Source organism: Vigna unguiculata, chromosome 11 (assembly GCF_004118075.2).
Source record: "Vigna unguiculata cultivar IT97K-499-35 chromosome 11, ASM411807v1, whole genome shotgun sequence".
NCBI lineage: Eukaryota > Viridiplantae > Streptophyta > Magnoliopsida > Fabales > Fabaceae > Vigna > Vigna unguiculata.
The window spans coordinates 21154372-21167851 of record NC_040289.1 but is presented as its reverse complement, the minus strand read 5'-3'; the positions used below and the strand labels follow the sequence as shown (position 1 = coordinate 21167851).

General features: G+C 37.6%; 1 pseudogene; it reads left to right on the top strand.

Annotated features, from left to right (window-relative positions):
* Positions 1-5568: 5568 nt before the first annotated feature.
* LOC114170251 lies at positions 5569-12750 on the top strand (annotated as a pseudogene).
* The last annotated feature ends 730 nt before the right edge of the window (positions 12751-13480 follow it).

Sequence of the window (13480 nt, the reverse complement as noted above, 5' to 3'; positions counted from 1 at the left end):
GGAAGTTCACTAATCCTTCATCCCTTTCATTTGTGTTTGTTAGTTTTGATTCCCAAAGTTGACTTAGTTGAATCAACTTTAGTTGACTTGTTAACCTTTGACTAGGTTTGACTTGTTGACTATAGTTGACTTGACTTAAGCCAACATGCTAATCTATGTTTATTTGCTTTGTAGGTTAATTAGGAGTAAGAAAGCAATGCTAGGTGGCGCATGGTGATTGGGGAGCATAAATGATGTGGAGGAGAGAGTAAAGCAAAGGCATAAAGCATAAAGTAAAAGGCATGAAGCAAGTGTACCTATGTACCTTTGGTCTCCTTTGTTTTTAGCACACTTTGGCCACTTTTTGGAGACATATGAGACACATTTTTTGTCTCCTTTTGTGCTAGAACGAAATTAGCCTTGCACACCATAGTTAGCTCTTTTGTCTCTCATTTTTTGTAACCTTATTTGACCTAGTTTCTAGAAGCTAGGGTTAGGTTTTTGTAGAGACATCCTTAGGTATCTTTTATTTGCTTAGAGACCCCTAAACTCTTCTATATAAGGGGTGCTCCTAGACATGTAAAAGGGTTGAACATTTTGAAGTAAAAACACTCTTGTGTCTCAACCATTTGTGAGAGTTTCCTCCCTTGGGAATGAATACTTTTAAGCCTTATCTTGCATAGCAAGTGGCGGTACACATCCACTCATCTTCAAGGTTGTCATGGCTTCTAGCCTAGCCTTGTAGTGGCGTGCTTCTCACATTTTTACCATTTCTTTCCTTTCCATTTTATGTTTTCTTCTTCTTTTAATGGTTCTTGGTTTTCTATGGTTTATGTGCTTTCCATTTCCTTTTTGTTTTGAATCAATCCATCATCTTCTTCTCTTGAGCTTTGTGAAAGGAACCTTCACATCTAGATAGCTTGCTATCTTAATGTCCAGTGGGGATTTCGCTTTGCTTTCTTAATCAACTCACATCATATTCAATAATGTTAAAAAGGAACAAGATAATCCTTCATCATCTTCTTTTATTAAAGTTAGCAGATTTAAGTTTTTACTTCATGCACCACTATAATTCATTCATGCACCACCTCTGTTTTAATTAAGGTTAGCATATTTAAGTTGTTTCTTCACACACCTCCAGATTTCAGTTTATGCACCCTTGCTTTTAATATTGGATTTTGTTTATTTATTTGCTTCATGCACTCCCCAATGTAATAACCCCACACCCCTTTCATTATGTTTTAGTTTACTTTACGTACATGCGTTTTCACTAAGCACACACCCATTTCCTTTATTTTCTTCTTAGATATAATGATTTACTTTACTTTATGCACCCCGCATTTTACTTTAATGCACCCCGTGTTTACTTTATGCACCCCGCATTTTTCTTTATGTATCACGTTTCCGCATTTTTTAAGTAAATTTCAATCACGTCATTTTCAAAAAATAATAAAAATATTTTAAATTGAAATAAAAATTAAAATAATTTTAAAAAATAAGAATAAATAAAAATTTAAAATTATTTTCTTTATTCTTTGTTTTGGTGTCTAATCGGCCGCTCGCGTCGTACGACACTTTCTTTTAAAATGCAAAAATATTAAAAATTATTTTTGGTGTCTAATTGATCGTTCGCGTCACATGACACTTCTTTTAAAAATATAAAAATATAAAAATTATTTTGGTGTCTAATCGGCCGCTCGCGTGGTACGACACTTTCTTTTAAAATGCAAAAATATTAAAAATGTTTTTGGTGTCTAATTGACCGTTCGCGTCACATGGCACTCTCTTTCTTATCAATAAAAAAGTTATAAAGAGGTTTTTGATGTTTAATCGACCGTTCGCGTCGCACGACACTTCTTTTTAAATAAAAATTATAAAAATAGTTTTGGTATCTAATCGACCACTCGCGTCGCACGATACTTCTGTTTAAATAAAAAATATAAAAATATTTTGGTGTCTAATTGACTGCTCGCATCACACGACACTTCAAAAAAATACAATATATAAAAAATGATTTTTGTGTCAATCCGGCCGCACGCGTCGCATGACACTCATTTTCAAAAATGTCAAAAGACAGCTTTAAAAATTAAATATTCTAATCAAGTTTTATCAAGAACTATGTGATCCTTGATTCTCCATTGTGAATGGAGATACGTAGGAGCAGGACAAGATCTTGTCAGGATCACTTCACAACAATCAAAAGGTTTTCCAAATCATTTTCAAATAATTTTATAAAGAACTACGTAGCCCTGATTTTTCATTTTTAATGAGAATACGTAGGACCAAGGTTAATCCTTGTCGGGTCCTTTTCACTCAAAAATATATTTGTTCAAATTATGTTCTTACTTTTGGGAAAAATAAATATTTAAAATAAACACATCTCTTTTGCAAATTTAATTAAAGGTATCGCCTTTGGGCGGGCGTTGTAGGGTGCTAATACCTTCCCTACGCGTAACCGACTCCCGGGCCCAAAATTTGGTTTTCGCAGACTTTATTTTATTTTTATGGTTTTCCATAGTTTTCTTGAATAAACTATGGTGGCGACTTCTAATCTCTTTTTCCAAATTAACTTATTTTTAGTTCGTCGTCCTGTCGCGATCTAGGTTGCGACAGATGGCGACTCCACTGGGGACCATAGAGAGTCAGGCCTATTTAATCGAATATGCGAAAGCGATGTGTTAAATTTAGATGTTTTTGTTTTTCCCTTTCTCAATTTATGTATATATTCCTGTTGGTGTATGACATATTTGTGGATATTGAACTTTAGGGTAGAAAATATGTTTTTGTATGGATCTCTTTTGCATGTGGGGGTTTAGGTTTGCATGTTTTCTCTCCCTTCACACACTCACCTTATATTTTGTACATGACATGAGCGCGACCCTATACCCGGGTCTGAGTAGCTTAGAATTAGAAGGGGATTGTGTAGCAGTGTCACAGTGGATGTACTTCCCAAGTGGTCATTGTGAGAACCCCAGCTAGAGTCTGTTTGCTTCATTTGATACTCTCACATCGTGTTGTTTACCAACTGTTGTGAGAAATGTCGTGAAGTGGGCCATAACTCTAGTGACTTTTTATCCTTAGGACATACGAGACTATCCTGGTGAGCACATATATATACCTTAATCCTATGATGCGCTTGAACCCTATAAGGCACGAAAGGGAGGTGTATTCCTATAATTCCTTCTCTGTTTATTTTATTTTATTTTATTTTTTATTTTATTTGTATTTCTTGGTTTGTGTTCTTTTCTTTGGGTTGTAATAAGTTATGTAAATTATTCATAGCATCATGTAGTTTGTTTTTTTTTCTTTTTTCTTTTACATTTTCACTGTATCCATTCTAGGTAGAAAATTATAAAGCTGTGTCATTTTCTTGGAGAAGAAATGGAAATTAATAGGGAATCTGGAGTTGGAGAGCATTCTAGTTCAGAGTCACTAAAAAAGAAGCAGTCAATTAGAGCAAAGGAAGGAAACTTGACTTATCTTCGAGAGTTGGTGGGGAAGATGAAGACTATCCAGAGGAACAGTTTTCGAAGGAAGTATGGGAATTTACTGAATCTTCTAGAGATTGATACTCAAGTTCCAGCTGTTACTACTTTGGTCCAATACTATGATCCGCCGCTCCGGTGCTTCACCTTCAAGGATTTTCAACTAGTGCCGACAGTGGAGGAATTTGGGGATATTCTAGATCTACCACGAGAAGGCAAGATTCCTTACAAGCATGCAACGCAAAATACATATGTTTCAACACTAGCAGGAATCTTGAAGGTACACCCTGCTGAGTTAGAAAGTAAAATGATTACGAAAGGAACCATCAAAGGCATTCCTCAAGGGTTTCTAGAGGGACATCTACGTCAATTGGCTGAAAAAGACATGGGGGAAACCTTCATGGATGTACTGGTGCTCGTTCTTTATGGCGTCATGATTTTTCCAAGCATTGATAACTTTGTTGATCTCTCAGCCATCAATGTTTTCATAGCATATAAGATCAATGCAGAAAACCCAGTCACAGCAATTTTAGCTGATGTTTATGGAAATTTGAATATGTGTTACGAATCTAAGAAGAAGAAGTTGTCATGTTGCTTGCCAGTATTATATAAATGGTTTACTTCTCATATTAGTCCAAATTACAAGCCAACAGCTAAAGGAGCGCAAGAATGGGCGTGTTTTTTTGCTAAGTTACATAATGGAATGATCAAACGAGAGGTATCCTGGCAGCAGAGATCACATATCATACACTGTGGGGAGTACCCAAATGTACCTCTTATAGGAACCAAATATTGTGTTAATTATAATCCGATATTAGCACAAAGACAATTTGGATATCCTATATGGGGTGCACCAAATCCAGAATCTTTAGTTGCAGTGTGGAATTGCTATGAAGAAGGGACTTCTAATGATTTACTCCGGCAAATTAGAAGTGCTTGGGGCAGTGTGGTGCGTGCAGAGAAAGACTCTAAGCCGTGGGTAGTAAATGAGAAGATGTCTTATCAGCAATGGGTAATGGATAGGGTTAAAGTGGTGAAGCTACCGTTCAAACCAGTTGCCTTCATGCCAGAACAACAAGATATGGAGAGTGAGGAAGTCAAAACCCTTAAGGAAGAAATAGAAAAGATGAAGCAGAAAAATGTTAAGCTTGTTAATGATCTTCAGAAAGCTCACCATGAATATATAGATCTCAAACATGACAATGAAGCTAGGATCAGAACTTGTGATGTATTAATAAAGAAGCAGAGAGAGGAAAGAAACCATCACTTTAGAGTACAACAAGATCTCGAGGCAGCTAACAAAGAGTTAGCTTTGAGAGGCAAAGAGAAGAAAGCAGTGGCATTGTCTGAACGTGAGAAAATTGCATTATGTGAAGAATTGGCGAGAGACAAAAGGGAGGCATTAAACAAGCTGCGAAATGCACAGGTTAGGATTAAGGAGATGGAGCAACAGACAGAAAAAATGACAACAGCTTATGAGGCAAAGCTAGAAGAAGAGCGGTGGTATAAAGCAGAGTTAGAAAATGACATACAGTACAGGAACAGAGAGTTTGAGAGACAGATGAAGGATACAGTATCGGCTTATGAAGCAAAAGTGGCTGAGGAGAGTTGGTATCGGGCAGAGTCGGAGGAGGAAAATCAGAGATTGATAACTGAATGTGCTGAGTTAAAAGGAACTGTAGAGTATTGGAGAGGATGTTTTTCAAAGTTAGCAGCTATAGCTAACGGAGCAATTGAAGATGTACCCAGGATGTTAACTGATGCTGAGATTGCAATGCCTATATTCAATCCACCAAAAGCAATCGAAGATTTCCTCGGTTACTGTAGAGAACTAGTAGGGGAAATGAAGAATATAGTGGCTAGAGCTCGGAGTTGATGTTTATGCTTTCTTTCTTTTTCATTGTTGTGAACTTCTAAACATTATGGATTTTTGTTTGAATCGACTACTTTATTTCGCGTCAATTTCCATTTTTACTCGCAGTATTATTCGCACAACTTTATAATTTCTAGCTAGAATGTTTGCATTTGCATTTTGTCTTTTCTTTTCCTTTTTCGCACTTCTCATTTCATTTGAAATTAAACAGAAGAGTGACAGTAAGTGAATATGGCAAAGTTTCGGAGACACCCTTATAGAATTGGGGCAAATTCCAAAACAATGGAGGATTGGGAAAATGCACACGAGGAAGTGAAAGAAGAAATTAGCCAAGTGAAGGGTGAAATCAGCCAAATAAAGGATCAAATGGGTCAGATCTTGGAGGCATTGAGGACTATGAAGAGTTCAGGAGAAAGTTCAGCAGTTGACGGTGGTTCTTCCTACCCTCCAGGCTTTCATCCTCATGTATCAAGTGGACCTCCGGTTTACTCGTCACATCATCTAGTGAGTCAAGGGACATCATCTCAAGCTTTTCCACCTTTTGGCTTACCCTCGGGTTACACACCTCTAATGGCAGAGTATGTAGAGCAAGTTAAAATTCCGTTCTCTGGTGGTAATACAAGCATACCTGTTCCATTACCTAATGAGAAGTTCCAAGTGTCAACTGGGATGGTTGATTTTAGGAACCAGGTACGCCCAGGAGAAAGTGTGGTTGGAATCACAACTTACACAGATCCTAATGTATCGATTCCACCACATGTTTCGACTGTAGGTATGGGTTTACAAGAAAAGACACTAGCTCAAGTGATTTCATCGACTGAGAATAACAAGGGAAAGTTAGAGATATTGGAGGAAAGACTACGGGCTATTGAAGGGAATAAAAGTTATGGATTCGGTGATGCTGTAGGCTTATCTTTGGTCCCTGACGTGGTGATACCCCCTAAGTTCAAAGTGCCTGAGTTCGAGAAGTATAGGGGGACTACGTGTCCAAAAAGCCATATAACAATGTATTGTCGAAAGATGGCTGGTCATACTCATGTTGAGAAATTGTTTATCCACTTTTTCCAAGATAGCCTAACTGGGGCAGCGTTGAATTGGTACATGCATCTTGAGTCGACTCATATTCATTCTTGGGTGGATCTAGCTGATGCTTTCATAAAGCAGTATAAATTTAATATGGATACAACACCAAACAGAATACAATTGCAAAATATGACAATGAAGAAAAATGAAACTTTCAAAGAGTATGCCCAACGTTGGAGAGAGATAACTGCCCAGGTTGAGCCACCACTATATGATAAGGAGATGGTTACAATGTTTGTGAATACATTACAACCGCCATTTTATGAGCATATGATTGGGAATTGGAATATATCTTCTAATTTTACGGACATCATCATCATTGGTTAAAGGATTGAGACTGGATAAAAAATGGTAAAATTGCATATGGCCCGCCCGCGGCTGCAAATACCAAAAAACCAGGTTTCAATCAAAGTAAGAAAAAAGAAGTTGAAGTTCATGCCGCATCCGCATGGGATAACCGTGCACCTGTTAATTACCAAATACAGCCTGCTTCAAACAATCAGTTGCAACCTCAGAATGCGACTGCTAGTGAGAGTGAGAACCCAGGTCAAAGTACTAATACAAGAAGGGAGAGGAAGTTTATTCATTTTACTCCTATTCCTATGACATACACAGAGTTGTTACCGATGCTTCTTCGTAAATCTTTTGTTGCAATTTGCCCAATGAAGCCACAACAACCTCCTTTTTCCAAGAGTTACGATCCAGATGCTACATGTGACTACCATGGAGGGGTAAAGGGGCATTCGACCGAAAGGTGTTTTCCTCTCAAATATAAGGTACAATCTTTGATTGATGCAGGGTGGTTGACATTCAAAGAAGATAAACCCAGTATTGAAAATAACCCTTTGTCGGGGCATGAGAAGACTTCAACAAATGCTATTGAGGTCAGGGAGAAAAGGTTGGTAAGAAAAGTGAGTGAAATTCGGAGCTCTATGAAATTCATTCTGGAAGCACTATTAGAAAGAGGGCTAGTAAAAGGTGAATATGATCTGAGTAATGCATGTGCATTCCATCCAGGTGCCAAACATTCTATTAATGATTGCATGGAGTTCAAGCTAGAGTTGCAAAATCTGGTTGACAAGCATTTCCTGCAAGTTTTTTATGGAAAGAAGGATGAGGAGGTATTGGCCCAAACTGATGAACAATCCAATTTAACCACGCCAGAACCTTTAGTGATTCATTTCACTAGACCTGCCCCTTCTTTCATGGAACAAACGCCCTCCTCTTTTCCTTATGAAAGTAATAGAGCTGTTCCATGGAAGTATGGAGTATATGAATTAGGTGAGGGACAACAAGTTGAAAACACTTCTGTGCATGAAGGTCCAAATGTTGAAAATATATCAGGTCTTGGTGGGATAACAAGGAGTGGTCGTTTCTTTACACCACCAGATCTAAGGAAGGAAGTATGCCATAGAAGTAAAGTAAATGATGGAATTGAAAAAGCAAAAGGGATATTAAGAGAAAAGACGATATAAGATGAGGAAGAATGTAGAAAAGATAAACAAAAGGAGATATCAGATGAAGAGGCCGGTGAATTTTTGAAATTCATACAACAAAGCGAATACAAGGTGGTGGAGCAGTTGAATCGTATGCCAGCTCATATTTCGCTTTTGGAATTGCTCATGCATTCGACAGCTCACTGAAAGTTGCTAATGAAAATATTGAGTGGGGCTCATGTTGAACAAAATATTTCGTTGGATAAATTTGAAGGGATTGTTAATAATATTACCATTAATGATTTCCTTACTTTTTCGGATGATGAGATACCAGTTGAAGGAAGAGGACACAATAAAGCTCTTCATGTATCTGTTAAATGTCTCGACCATGTCATAGCTCGTGTGTTGATTGATAATGGTTCTTCCCTAAATGTGATGCCTAAGGTGACGTTGGAGAAGTTATCACGTGATAAATTTCCTATGAAGCCAAGTACTATGATTGTGAGAGCTTTTGATGGTAGCAAAAGAGAGGTGATGGGAGAAGTAGAGTTGCCAGTTCAAGTTGGTCCGTGTGTATTTCAAATAACTTTTCAAGTAATGGATATCTTACCGCATATAGTTGTTTACTTGGTAGACCTTGGATTCATTCTGCAGGGGTGGTGCCTTCCACTTTGCATCAAAAGTTGAAGTATGTAATGGGGGATAAGATGGTAACAGTTTCAGGAGAGGAAGATTTTCTGGTGAGTGGTCCTTCATCTGCTCGATATATTGAAACAACAAAGGAGGCTCTTGAGACGGCTTTTCAAGCTTTGGAAATTGTGGGGAATACATATGTTGAACCATTTCAGATAAAGCCATATTTGTCATGTGCCTCTCTGATGATGGCAAGGGTTATGTTGAGAGAAGGTTATAAATATGGGAAAGGCCTAGGCAAAGTTGGACAGGGACCAATATTTCCACTGAAAATTGTTGAGAACAAGAACAGATACGGCCTGGGGTACAAGCCTACTAAGGAGGACAAAAGAAGATTAATGGAGGAAAAGAAAGAATGAAGCTTAGCTCGCTTGCAGGGTCGTGAGCCGAGGGTAGGAAAGATCTCCATCTGTGACTTAAAGAAGAGCTTTCGTAGTGCTGGATGGATCAATGCTAGTCAAGTTGCAGTTATTGAAGATGAATCTGGGGAAGGAAGTTCCAGTTTGGTGCAACCTTGTCCTCCCAACATGCAGATCGAGAATTGGAAGGCCTTGAATTTACCCGTGGTGTTTAAGTTCAATCAAATGTAATGCTTGTTATTGTTATTTTTATTTTGTTTTTCCCCAAAACATTCTAGGATGTCTTTATGGACTGGTTCTATTTTTTGTTTTCAGTTAATGTGATGTTCAGTTATGTTTTCTTTCACTACATACTTTGTTTGTCTATTTATTTTCTTTTATAAATCCAAATAATGCAGATATGACAATGAATGTTTTGAAAATAATGATGTCAATATTCCTAATTTTGAGCACCTTATCGATAATATGGATGATGATCATGAAGACGATTGGGAACCTTCTTCTGAGTTGTTAAGGTTAGTGAAACAAGAAGACCGAGAAATAAAACCCTATCAAGAGATCATTGAAATACTTAATCTAGGGGATGAAAATGAGAGAAAAGAGGTTAAAATTGGTAACAACATGAGTAAGAAGGTACGAGGAAAATTATGTGATTTGTTGAAAGAGTTCAGAGATGTGTTTGCTTGGTCATACCAGGATATGCCTGGGTTGGATACTGATATAATGCAACATCAACTTCCACTTAAAGAAGAATGTCCCCCAGTTAAACAAAAGCTAAGACAAATGAAACCTGAAATGTCACTAAAGATTAAAGAAGAAGTGAAGAAGCAATTTGATGCAGGGTTTTTGGCTGTAGCAAAATATCCTAAATGGGTGGCTAACATTGTCCCTGTGCCTAAAAAAGATGGTAAAGTCCAAATGTGTGTTGATTATAGGGATTTGAATCGAGCTAGCCCTAAGGATAATTTCCCATTGCCACATATTGACATCTTGGTGGATAACACTGCTAGATTTTCATTGTTCTCTTTCATGGATGGATTCTCCGGGTATAATCAGATTAAGATGGCACCGAAAGATATGGAGAAAACAACATTTATAACGCTTTGGGGAACATTTTATTACAAAGTGATGCCATTTGGACTTAAAAATGCTGGGGCAACTTATCAAAGAGCGATGGTGACTCTTTTTCATGATATGATGCATAGAGAAATCGAGGTTTATGTGGATGATATGATTGCTAAATCTGAATCAGAAAATGATCACATCGTTAATTTGAGAAAATTGTTTGAGAGGTTAAGAAAGTTTAAACTCAGATTGAATCCGGCTAAATGTACCTTTGGTGTAAAGTCAGGAAAGTTATTGGGTTTTATTGTCAGTGAAAAAGGTATTGAGGTTGACCCAGATAAGGTACGAGCAATAATGGAAATGTCAACTCCTAATAGTGAAAAAGAAGTGCGAGGGTTTTTAGGCAAACTGAACTACATTGCCAGATTCATCTCCCAATTAACCTCCACCTGTGAGCCAATATTTAGATTGTTGCGTAAGAATCAAGTTGTGGAATGGAATGAAGATTGCCAGGCAGCCTTCGATAAAATCAAACAGTATTTGCAGGATCCTCCCGTACTGCGTCCGCCGGTATTAGGGAGGCCCCTCATTTTATATTTAACTGTGTTGGATGAATCAATGGGTTGTGTTTTAGGGCAGCATGATGAGACAGGGAAGAAAGAGCATGCCATTTATTATTTGAGTAAAAGATTTTCAGGTTGTGAACAAAGATATTCTATGTTGGAACGAACTTGTTGTGCATTAACATGGGCAGCACATCGTTTACGTCAATATATGTTGAGTCACACTACTTGGCTGATATCTAAGATGGACCCAATTAAGTATATTTTTGAAAAGCCTGCTCTCACTGGTAGATTGGCTCGATGGAAAATGTTGTTATCAGAATATGATATAGTCTATGTGACTCAAAAAGCTGTAAAGGGAAGCGCTTTAGCAGAATATCTGGCTCAACAGCCCATTGAAGATTATCAGTCTATGCAACCTGAATTCCCAGATGAGGACATTCTTGCCCTATTTGGTGAAAAGGAGGGTAGCCATCATGAGAAGGCTTGGATATTACTGTTTGATGGAGCATCCAATGCACTTGGACATGGAATAGGGGCAGTGCTCATCTCGCCAGAGAATCATTACATTCCGATGACAGCAAGATTGTGCTTTAGTTGTACCAATAATGTTGCAGAATATGAAGCATGCGCCATAGGTATTTTGGCAGCTATTAAGTCGAAGGTGAAGGTGTTGGAGGTGTATGGTGACTCAGCATTGGTGGTTCATCAGTTAAAAGGGGAATGGGAGACTAGAGACCAAAAGTTAATCCCTTATCAATCATATATTAGAGGATTAATGAAACATTTCAATTCCATTGAGTTCTATCACATTCCACGAGAGGATAACCAATTAGCTGATGCTTTGGCCACCTTATTGTCAATGTTTGAAATTAGTCAAGATGAGGAAATGCCAATGATCAAGATGAGGAGTTATGAACAACCAACATACTGTTATTTAGTGGAAGAAGAATCAGATGGTAAGCCTTGGTATTTTGATATAAAGCGCTACCTCAAACGCCGAGAATATCCTGAAACAACTTCTGAGAATGATAAAAGAACCTTGAGAAGGTTAGCTTCAAGTTTTATTCTAAATGGGGATGTCTTGTATAAAAGAAATCATGACATGGTACTCCTTAGATGCGTCGATGCAAGAAAAGCAGGGTTGATATTAAAAGAAATTCATGAAGGAGCTTTTGGTACACATATGAATGGGCACTCTATGGCTAAAAAGATTTTGAGGGCAGGTTATTTTTGGTTGACTATGGAGAATGATTGTTACATACATGTGAAAAAATGTGAAAAATGTCATACCTATGCATATAATATTAATATAGCTCCTACAACCTTAAATGTTCTATCTGCACCATGGCCATTTGCGATGTGGGGAATAGATGTTATTGGGGCCATAGAGCCGAAGGCGTCAAATGGACATCGTTTCATTCTGGTTGCAATTGACTATTTTACCAAATGGGTGGAAGTAGCTTCTTACGCCAATGTGACTAGAAGGGTGGTAGTAAAGTTTATAAAAAAGGAGTTGATATGTCGATATGGGTTGCCTAATAAAATTATCACTGATAATGCAACTAATCTGAATAATCAAATGATGAAAGAGCTATGTGAAGAATTCAAAATTCAACATCACAATTCATCTCCTTATCGCCCGAAAATGAATGGGGCCGTTGAAGCTGCTAATAAGAATATAAAGAAGATTTTGCAGAAAATGGTGATTACATATAAAGATTGGCATGAAATGCTTCCCTTTGCCCTACACGGATATCGTACATTGGTACGGACCTCAACTGGTGCAACACCTTTCTCTTTGGTATATGGATGGAAGCGGTCCTTCCTTTTGAAGTAGAAATCCCATCTCTGAGAGTGTTAATGGAAACTCCGTTAGAAGAAGCAGAATGGGTACAGGCTAGATTTGACCAACTTAACTTACTTGAAGAAAAAAGGTTAACAGCAGCTTGTCATGGACAATTGTATCAGAGAAGGATGAAAAGGGCATTTGATAAAAAGGTTCGTCCAAGAGAGTTTCATGAAGGTGATCTAGTCTTGAAAACGATTTTGCCTATACAAAAAGACCACAGAGGGAAATGGACTCCAAATTATGAAGGCCCATACGTAGTGAAGAAGGCATTTTCAGGTGGTGCGCTAGTTCTCACAAAAATGGATGGGGAAGAGTTATCTCTACCTGTCAACTCAGATGTAGTAAAGAAGTTCTATGCGTAATGATCTGATAATGATTGGGAAATATTGACATTGTTCTTATGGTTCATTGTATTATGCTTTATTGTAGTTAAGACTGGATTATTATTTCTTTGTAATTTTGTTTTACGTTCTTTTGTAAGTGTCTTTTGTCATCACATTGAGCTTTTTGAAATAAAATACCATGGGTTTAAATCACGAAGTACAAGTCATTCAGTATAGCCCAAAATGGTTCTTGAAGGGTGTCATGGAAGTGAGCAAAATAAATAGAGAAGATCACAAGTCAAAATTGTTTGACTATGCAGTTACAAATACAATGCATCGCTAGAAGAGGTGAAAGAAAGTGAAGAGAGAGTTAATCAAAGTGAGGAGGTATGGTTCGTCTATCTTTTGTGGCATTGAGGGTAGCGGATCAAATACTTCCTATTTTGAAGCATTTTTACACTCATGTTGTTTGAAATTCCCCAATTCATGAAGATTTCCCTAAGATAAAGGATTTGCCAAAAGAAAAGAGAATATAAATAGTATGCTGGGGCACATTTTTGATAACCCTGTTTGACTAAAAAGGCTGTTCTAAGTTAAAAAAAAAGTGAAAAGAAAGAGAGAGAGAGAGAGAGAGGGAGAAGAAAAAGAGAGTTATACACGCAAACAAAAATAAACAGTGATATGTGTCTGATGCCATTTATTTTTGTCACTGAGTTAACTCTTTGAAGAGGATAGGGCAGTCAAGATTTAAAATGATATGTGGCCATCT